General features: G+C 39.5%; 1 pseudogene across 1 annotated transcript; it reads right to left on the bottom strand.

Annotated features, from left to right (window-relative positions):
- Nucleotides 1-651: 651 nt before the first annotated feature.
- LOC307105712 (ferritin heavy chain-like) lies at nt 652-9,910 on the bottom strand (annotated as a pseudogene). The gene is made up of 2 exons: nt 9,782-9,910; nt 652-1,257 (listed from the first exon to the last, which is right to left on the bottom strand). The product of its transcript is annotated as a ferritin heavy chain-like (transcript).
- Between the last annotated feature and the right edge of the window lie 272 nt (nt 9,911-10,182).

The following is a 10,182-nucleotide window of genomic DNA, read 5'->3' as shown; positions in this document are numbered from 1 at the left end:
AAAAAATATTTTTATTGATTTCAGAGAGGAAGGGAGAGGTAGAGAGAGATAAAAACATCAATGATGAGAGAGAATAATTGATTGGCTGCCTCTTGCTCGCCCCCTACTGGGGATTGAGCCCACAACCCCGGCATGTGCCCTTGACCGGAATCAAACCCGGGACCCTTCAGTCCACAGGCTGATGCTCTATCCACTGAGCAAAACCAGCTAGAGCATATCCACTGAGCCAAACCAACTAGGGCATGAATATGTTTTCTTAATGAAAAAATGAATTCAAGAGAAATAAAAAATTAATCTGACCTTAAAAATCCATACATGACCTAACTTAAAAAAGAAAAAAAAAAACCTATGTGGTACAGATTTTAAACTAAACTACTGTGGTACAGATTTTAAACTAAACTACTGTCTTCACCCAGGCATGAATATTCTAGAAAATATAAATGAAAAAATTTTCAGGAAATATTCTAAGATTTAGGATTTTATTTTATTTTTTTGGTACCAAATTACTTTATTTGAAGGAATGGTACAAATGAAAGACATGAGTGGATGATTTGGTACAGTTATAGAAAAGGTAAAGGTAACTCCAACATGCACACACTGCTTTGGTGGCCAGGAAGTCACCCCCAGGGCTAAGGGAAACCAGCCTAAAGCTTAGCTCTTATCACTGTCTCCTAGGGTGTGCTTGTCAAAGAGATGCTCTGCCATGCCAGTTTCAGGCTCCCCCAACCTGTGCAAGTTGGTTACGTGGTCACCCAATTCTTTGATGGATTTCACTTGCTCATTCAGGTAGTGAGTCTCAATGAAGTCACACAAATAAGGGTCATTTTTGTCAGTGGCCAGTTTGTGCAAGTCCAGTAGTGACTGATTCATACTTTTTTCCAAGTGTAATGCACACCCCATTGCATTCCCCCCATTCTCCCAGTCGTCACGGTCTGGTTTCTTGATATTCTGAATGAAGATTGGGCCATCTTGTTGGTTCTGCAGCTTCATCTGTTTCTCAGCATGTTCCTTCTCCTCATGAGATTAGTGAAGAAAATGTTAGGCAAAGTTCCTCAAAGCCACATCATTACGGTCAAAGCAGTAAGACATGGACAGGTCGACATGGGAAGCCTAGAGCTCCAGGTTGGTCCAGCGGGTGATGGAGGCCTCCGAGTCCTGATGGTAGTTCTGGTGCACCTGGAGGTGGACCTGGTCAGGGTCATGGTGGGCAGCTAAGGAGAGGCGGCTGTGCAGAGGGGAAGCGGAGGCCTTGGGACACTATGAGGAGGGATCTGAGGGCACTATGAGGAGGCGCGGAAGGCCGGCCTGGGCGGCGAGCTGGGGTGGTGAGCACTGGTTCCATCCAAGCACTGTTGAAGCAGGAAACCACAGCCACTCTCCCGAAGACCAAGATTTAGTTTTTATTGAATGTCAACTTTGGGGGTTGGGTTATGTGGTTATGGTGGAGTTTCTGGGTTTCTAAGCTTTGTTTTTCAGTTTTGTATTATTTCTAAACTAGAGGCCTGGTGCATGAAATTCGTGCACGGGTGTGTGTGTGTGTGTGTGTGTGTGTGTGTGTGTCCCTCAGCCCAGCCTGCACCCTCTCCAATCTGGGACCCCTCGAGGGATGACCGACTGACCGTTTAGGCCCGATCCCAGTAGGATCGAGCCTAAACGGGCAGTCAGACATCCCTCTCACAATCCAGGACTGCTGGCTCCCAACTGCTCGCCTGCCTGCCTTCCTGATTGCCCCTAACCGCTTCTGCCTACCAGCCTGATTGGTCCCCCCCAACTGCTCTCCCCTGCAGGCCTGGGTCCCCCCTAACTGTCCTTCCCTGCAGGCTTGATCGCCCCCAACTTCCCTCCTCTGCTGGCCTGGTCACCCCCAACTGCCCTCCCCTGCTGGCCATCTTGTGGCAGCCATCTTGTGTCCACATCGGGGCAGCCATCTTTGATCACATGGGGGCAGCCATCTTGTGTGTTGGAGTGATGTTCAATTTGCATATTACTCTTTTATTAATTAGGATCTTTACACAAAACACAGTTTCCATCTATTTCACAGAACGTTGAAGGACATTTAACCAGTGTTCACAAGTGCATCATTGAGTGAAGAGGGTTTTTCTTCTTTATTTACATGTGTTGAGTCCTCAGTTGAGCCCTCCTCTCATTTTATTCTTGGTGTGTTTCTGTCTTCGTTCAGCAGTGTGTACAGCACATCCTTGTTTGCACTAAAAATTGTCATATGGATTGTTTTGACTGTTTCCATAGCATGCAAATGGATAAGGATTCTAAAAAATGTTCTCAGCTCTAAAACAAACCATACAGTACTTATTTACACCTCTAGGTAACCAGACCTCCTCTTAAGCTTTATCACTTCTTCTTCTAGATGAAAAGAGAATATTTTTGTACTTTTATGAGAGATTGGCAACATGCCTGCTAGCTTTCTGACCTCTTGCTAAATATCACGGTGGACATTTACCTGATTTATAGTTGTTTTTTTTTTTTTAGCTGTTATTAGTGCTTTGGACAAAGATTACCACAGGCCTGCCTACAGCCTTTGGATGGAATTTCTGTCTAGTGGGGTGTATTGGCAAATGAGGTTAGACTTGAGCAAGGGGCTGAAGGGCCTTCAGATTTCCATACAGCAGAATTCTCTATGGGATTTCCAAGGGCCAAACTATCTGTTTGGAATAAAATAAAGAGAAAAATGCAAGGATTGACCATCTAAGTTAGTATCACAATGAGTAATCCTGTCATATATGTCTGAAGATCAGGGGAAATTATGAGATTTGGGAACCATTTGTGTAGAGATGAGAGTGGAAGCGCTCTAAAAAGGAGGGGAATTCAAATAAAAACCTGAGGAAAACCCAGAGGAGAAGGAAATGGGGTCAGAGAGGTCAATGATGAAAAGGAGTCTGATAAGGCTCTTGGGTCTACCGGCTGAGAGACCAGTTTCAGTCAAGTGCAGGAAAACAAACCTGATTGTCAGGGGACAAAGAGACAAGTGAATGGTGAGATGCAAATAGAGGAGCAGATGGTCCCTTGAGCAGGTGTGTGGGGGAGAGAAGGAACAGAATGGAGTAGCTGGTGGAGGTTCCCCAGGAGCAGACATTCTAGGCTAAGAAGGTTCTCAATAGCCTTGTGTGTAATAAAAATACAACTATTTTGGAAAAGGAGGTAAACTTAGTTCATGTATCTTCACAGACATCTATGTGGGACCCTTAAATGGAAGCATTTGACAAAGCAGATTTTGGCTGAAATGAGGAAGAATTAAAAATGTTAGGCATTAAAACATGGAATGGAGTTACTTCCCTGTGTAGTAGTACTTGTGAGAAGATTGAATGAGCATCTGTCAGGGGTTGTGTAGGGGACCACTTTAAAACTAAACTTGTTTGCATATATGCATTACCCATGGACACAGACAATAGTGTACTGGAGGTCCAGGGTGGGGGCAGGCTAGAAGGGGTCAATGGGGAAGAAAAGGGGACCTATGTAATACTTTCATCAATACAGTTAAAAAAATTGTCCTATGGATTGTTTTGACTGTTTCCATAACATGAAAACAGTTTATTTTAGAATAGTTTTAGAGTTGCAGAAAAGTTGCAGAGGTACTACAGAGAGTTCCTATGAATCCCACATCCAGTTTATAGGGGGCCACTTAGAAAGAGGAAAACATCTATCTAGGACAGAAAGAGTGAAATCAATTCAGTGAAAAAGGAAAAGGCAAACTGTTGTTCACCATGCTGGGAGGACACACCCAGATAAGCCAGCTGCAACATTAATAGGAGACACCATTCTTCTCCAGGTCATACAACAGCTGTCATTGCGGTCTTTGAGCGACAGCATTTTTCTGAATAATGTCCCCAGGTCAGCTTTTTATACCCATCTATTAATACTGGGACTATCCAGTTGTTAAACCCACCTCACCTCATGACAGTACTCAGTCCTTGTTAGTCCCTCTTTTCCATCATCTTTCCCCAGAAACATCAACCAATATAGAACTGGCTCTTACTTTTCTTAGATCTGCCTCAGAATCTTTCACAAAAGCCAAACTTTATATAAGACCCTTCTTTCCTCCCTCCCACCATGTTACCATCACTCCATGGTCACTCTGCATCCAGTCAATAAATTTGAGTTTGTCTCAGGTGGTCTTTGGCAAATGAGGTTTTAGCGACTTTTTTAAGTAAGAGGTTCTGATGGGATCTGCGGTACTTTTTAGAGATTTGAAGCTGACCTTGTGCATGAGTATACTGGAATGACCTACTTGATGTGATTCTGGGGGCAATAGGTGAGTGAACTAGCAAACAGCCTTCTAGAGTGTCATCAGAGGGTGGTTTGGTTGGTAAAGATGGAGCAAGGCTCTGCTTTACTGGTTTAAATTTTTAGATACTGCTTCTGTTTTGGTCAGTGGACAGTTAGTGATGGCCACAACACTTATAGCCCCTTTTATTTCTGTAAGTTTCATTTAGGAGGAGGTAGAATGCACCAAGTGCTTCCAGACTTTATTTTATTTAATCCCCACAACATCTCAATGTTCAGGTAGGGAAAGTGAGGCTCTGAGAGGTCAAGTTACTTCTCCTGGGTGGTAAATACCAGATTTAGAATTTGAACGCAGGGCTGTCTGACTCTGTGTACTCTTAGCTATCATCAAGCTATTTCTTAACTGATTCTTAGTAGCTCCCAGTATGGCAACTTTCAAGTGTGGGTTCTCCCCAGGTCACCCCCTGCACCTCACCCCACTTATGTTCCAGAAATGTCTTTAACTTTTGTTAATTGCACTAATAGAGAGGTAGCAACCGTTGCCTTCCGTGCTCCAATCCTGGGTTTTGCTTTCCGTGATCTTTGCTGCTATCTCCATGCAGATCAGCATCACCAAAGTGATTCACCCCCACTCAGTTGACTTAGTATTCCTGTCAAGTTCAGTGAGCTGAGCTAGAGTGTGTATTTAACATTATTGCAAGTTTTAAAAAGCCTTCTAAATCTCCAGTACCTTTTTGTGAATATCTTGCTTAATTAAGAGATCCTAGTGGTGGATTCTGCTATTTTGACTTTGAGTTCATTTCCTAGCACAAGCTTGAGCTACCCTCATCCTGGAAGAAGTTGCCTGGGACACAAAGCAAGCTGGTTCTCAGTGTAATTTGTGTGGTTATGGCCCAGTGAAATAGTTCCTGTAACATTTGGGGGAAAATCAAAGGGAGCTAGAACTTTCTTCTCCATAGGAACCCTTTACTGCCTTACACTGTTTCAATGGGCTAGCCAATGATGCCTTGAGGACCAGGGGACTTGCATGCGCCCTTTCCCCACACCTCTTTCCAAGGACAAGTGCTTGCCAGAAATGTGATTGCTAACAGGGCTCCTGAGAGTACCTGGCCTCTCATCAGGTGTGGAGTCAGGTCGCTTTGTTCTTTGGCAAAGTCTTTTGCTGATAGAAAGTTTCTGTTAACCTTGTTGCTCCACTGGAATCAAATGTCAGCTCAGCCATTGAAGGAACAATCCTTCTAAATAGAAATGGCAGAATATTTCCATCTGGTAAGCAGAGCAGTTGGAGAGTGGGATACTGTAGCTGCAGGAGGGTTGTGATGGAAGGTGGGAAATAGTTGATAGTATTTACACGGCAATCTTGAATATTGGCAGGATGACTTCATAGGGGCTACACAATAGGAAAATTTGATATTTATTATAAGTGTGTTTGGAGCAATAAATGCTTTTAAAGGAAAAATTCTATTTTTGGCAGGAAGCTGTATTCCCTGACCTAAAAAGTCTTTTTCTATATCAAATTCATCTGATTAAATCAAGGTTTGTGAACTGCAAGGGAATGTACTCAGATAATATATCTCCAGCAGGCGAAGGTCAAAGAAGATCAAATATTTCAGTAACACATATTCTTCAGCAGAAAGCAGGAGAGTCCAGTAAAACAAACAACACCCAAGCATAAGATCTGAAGTCAGAAAGATCTAAAATCAAGTCCCTACCTAGTTTATATCTGTGACATGTTTTGCAATTTGCATTACCTCTCTTATTTAAAAAGTGAGACAATAATAACCTACTAGTGCTTTTATTAATATTAAATAAAAAAGCAGATGAATAAAACTGTAAGTGTAAGAGGGTGTATAGTAAAAACAAATGGTAATTATAATTATTAGAATTTGGATCCTATAAATAAGAAGAGGCTCAAAAGTCAAAGAATAGTTAGATGAGAACAGAAAAATATAATTCTAGGATCAATTATTTTAAAATGTAAGGCACATATCCCATTTACAATAGCCTCAAAATATACTTAGTAATAAATTTAACCAAGGAGGTAAAGTAGCTGTACTCAGAAAATTATAAGACCCTGAAGAAAGAAATGGGAAAAGATACAAATAAATGGAAGCATATACTGTACTCATGGATGAGAAGAATAAATGTTATTAAAATGTCCATACTTCCCAAAGCAATCTATAGATTCAACATAATTTCTATCAAAATACCAATGGCATTTTTTCACAGAACTAGAACAAATAATTCAAAAATTTATATGAAACCACAAAAGTCCCCAAATAGTGACAGCAATTTTGGGAAAGAAGAACAAATTTGGAAGTATCACACTACCACCTGACATCAAACTGTACTACAAGGCTATATTAATCAAGACAGCATAGTACTAGAATAAAACAGACATATAGAGCAATGAAACAGAATAGAGAGTTCAGAAATAAACCTGTGCATATATTGTTAACTAATATTTGACATAAGAGGCAAGAACATACAATGGGGTAAAGGGTCTCTTCAATAAATGGTGTTGGAAAAATTGGACAGATACATGCCAAAAAATGAAACCAGACCACCTTCTTACACCATATGCAAGAATGGATTAAGGTGGATTAAAGACTTAAATGTAAGACTCAAACCCATAAAATGCCCAGATGAAAACATAGGCGGTAAAATCTTTAACATTTCTCTTACTGGTGGCAATATTTTTTTCTGACATATCTCATCAGTCAAGGGAAACAAAAGAGAAAATAAACAAATGAAACTACATCAAGCTAAAAAGTTTTTGCACAGCGAAGAAACCATCAACAAAATGAAAAGACAACATACTGAATAGAAGATACTCACCAATGATACATCCAATAAGAGGTTAATATGAAAAATTTATAAAGAACTCATATAACTCAACATAAAAAACCAACAATCCAATAAAAAAATTGGCAGAGGAACTGAATAGACACTTCTCCAACGAGGACATAGAGATGCCCAATAGACATGAAAAGATGCTCAGTGTCAATAATCCTTAGAGAAGTGCAAATTAAAATCACAATGAGATATCACCCCACACCTGTCAGAATGGCTACCATCAATAAATCAACAAACAAGTGTTGAGGATGTAGAGGAAAGGGAACGCTCATGCACTGTTGGTGGGAATGCATATTGGCGCAGCCATTATGGAAAACAGTATGGCTTCTAAAAAATGTAAGGTTTCTAAAAAAATTAAAAGTGGAAGGAAGTGTCTCATGATCCAGCAATTGCACTTCTGGGTATATATTCGAAGAAACCTGAAACACTAATTTGAAAGAATATATGCACTCATTTATTCATTGCAGCGTTATTTATAATAATCAAGTTATGGAAGCAACTCAAGTGCCCATCAATAGAAAATTGGGTAAAAAAGTAGTGATACATATATACAATGGACTATTTCTTGGCCATAAAGAAAAATGAAATCTTAACATTTGTGTCAGTATGGATGGACCTAGAAGTTATTATACTAAGTGAAATAAGTCAGTCAGAGAAAGACAAATACCATTTGACTTCACTTATATGTGGAATCTAAAGACCAAGTAAATGAACAAACAAAATTGAAACAGACTCACAGATACAGAGAACAGACTGATGGTTACCAGAGGGGATGGGGTTTGGGAGACTGGGTGAAAAAGGTGAAGGGATTGGTAGTTATAATATAGTCACAGGGATGTAAAGTACAGCATAGGGAATATAGTCAATAATATTGTAATGTCTATGTGTAATGTGCCAGGTGGGTGCTAGAAATATCGGCAGAACACTTAGTAAAGTATATGATTATTTAACCACTATACTATACAACTGAAACTAATACAAACTAATATTGAATGCAAACTATGATTGAAAAATAAAATAAAAAACAAAGAAACTTAAAAAATGTAAAATGTTAAAATTCATGTTAATATGAGATGAAGAGTTGTTTAAAGTAACAAAAGTCCTTTTGAGGGGGAATGAAGGAGAATAGTTGTTGGCCCTTGATTAGGGTGAGAATGGCCCCATGCTTTGGCAGAGAGAACACCTGGAGGGATGAGTGGGGCGTTCTCCAATGCACCTGGCTCTATAAACTGATATTTCCTTTCCCAGACACTTTAAGAGTCTGGCAACCAGGAGCTTCTCTTTGGTTAATAGGTAGGCTTACAAGAATATATTTAGAGTCCAATTACAGGAATTTGGTTTCATTTATAATTAGCCAGTAGTTGCTCAACTGCAGGCAAATAAGGAAGGGTCTAATGACTCACTCAGATGGTAGTTGCAATATAATTTAACTCTTTTATAAAGTTCTTCACGATGTTGCAAATCTTGCTCAGGTGATTTTGGTCAGTGTACTCACAGAGTATGGCCACTTGTATTTCATTGCAGATCCAGTTTTCCTTCCCTTTATATTAAGATATAAATTTTCCATTGCCATAAAAAAAGCATCTTCACTGTCTCCAGGTCCAGGGGTTTGATCATTTGTCTCAAAATTATATTTAAAACACACTTAAAGTGTCATTATTAAACTTTCCCCTCTTCTTTCAAGTTCTCTCCAAATGTTTCTTCCTTTGGACCACATAAGTTAGCACGGCTACTAATTGTTGCATTTGGATTACTTTTTTTCTCCCTGACTAGATTGTAAATCTAAAGATGGGCTTGCATCTCCTACTTTTTTTTTTGTATTTTTCATATCATCTATCATTGGAGGTGCTCAATATGTAACTATTGATTATATAATTCTTAGCATACATGTTAAAATTATGGTATAATGATACAAAATAAATTAATTTATTGAATAAGTGTAAAAATGACATTCAAAGTGAGTAGCATGCAAAACAGCAGTTCTCTTTTTTAACTTACTTTGATATTACTTGGTTTTAATGGGAATTAGTTTTTGATTAATCAAGTACAAAAATGATCTGTTTTTTGAAAGTCTTGGTAAGAAAGGACTCCATGATGGTTCTTTTAAGTCTTTAAAACATTTTTTTAACCAGATTCTGTTTTTTTCGGGTATGTGTAGTCATATAAGCTCCTGCCTCTGTTCTTATTTAAAAACATTATCACATTACTCCATGAGTACTGCAGATGGTAGAGAAAGCAATTCATGACTAGGCTGCATTACATCCACTAGATGGCAGGCGATCGCTGGAGAAAGAAGAGGGAGAACCTGAATTAGGATGATTTTGGAGGATTGGTATATTTCCACTGAGCTGCTTCAGTCAACAGGCCTTGCCAGTAACTCCCTAATTTCTATAAAGTTCTTCAGCGTTCGCTTTCCAGAGATTTTCAAAGTGATTGCAAAACATTCCATGAAATATACCAGCCAGATATTTTTCCACTACCACATCGAACTCTAGACTGACCTTTCATTCCCCTCAAATTTCTTACACCATAAATGATGTCCTAGCCTAGCAGGGGAATTAACATAAATTATAATGAGCAGAAATGTATTATTCAGAGAAATGGAGAAATTGCTCAAGTTCTTATTTATGTGAACCCTGCAGTTTAAAGTTTAAGAATTCTTTTTTAAAACAGTGGGGTGAAATACAGTTTTGTCTACAAGTGTCTCCAGGCTCTTTGAGAGAGTGGTGAGAACACTGTCTCCTTTGAGATGTTCGTAATCCTGTGTCCTGGGAATGTTGGAGATGATTGTAAATCCGGTTGGAGAATTCCCCATTCCACCGGTGCGCTCACCTCCCAGAGTAGTCAGAAAAGTGTGCTGTGCTGGTGTTTGAGCATCTTGATTAGCTTGGTCAGGCTCCCTGCAACCTGCTTATTTTTTTCCTTTTTCACATATTGTTGGTCATCTAGAGATGCTAATAAGATTCATAGTAGAATTGAAAAGCTCTGCTTGTACCTATATGAACAAAACTAATTCAACCATGTTGACTCGCATAGTTTTTTAGAATTATAGAATTCCCCATCACTATGAGTGAGACTTGAGGTGAA

The sequence above is a fragment of the Cnephaeus nilssonii genome (assembly GCF_951640355.1).
Source record: "Cnephaeus nilssonii genome assembly, chromosome: 9".
In the NCBI taxonomy this organism is placed as follows: Eukaryota; Metazoa; Chordata; class Mammalia; order Chiroptera; family Vespertilionidae; genus Cnephaeus; species Cnephaeus nilssonii.
The sequence above is the reverse complement of the archived record's forward strand: the minus strand, read 5'-3'. Positions and strand labels throughout refer to the sequence as shown.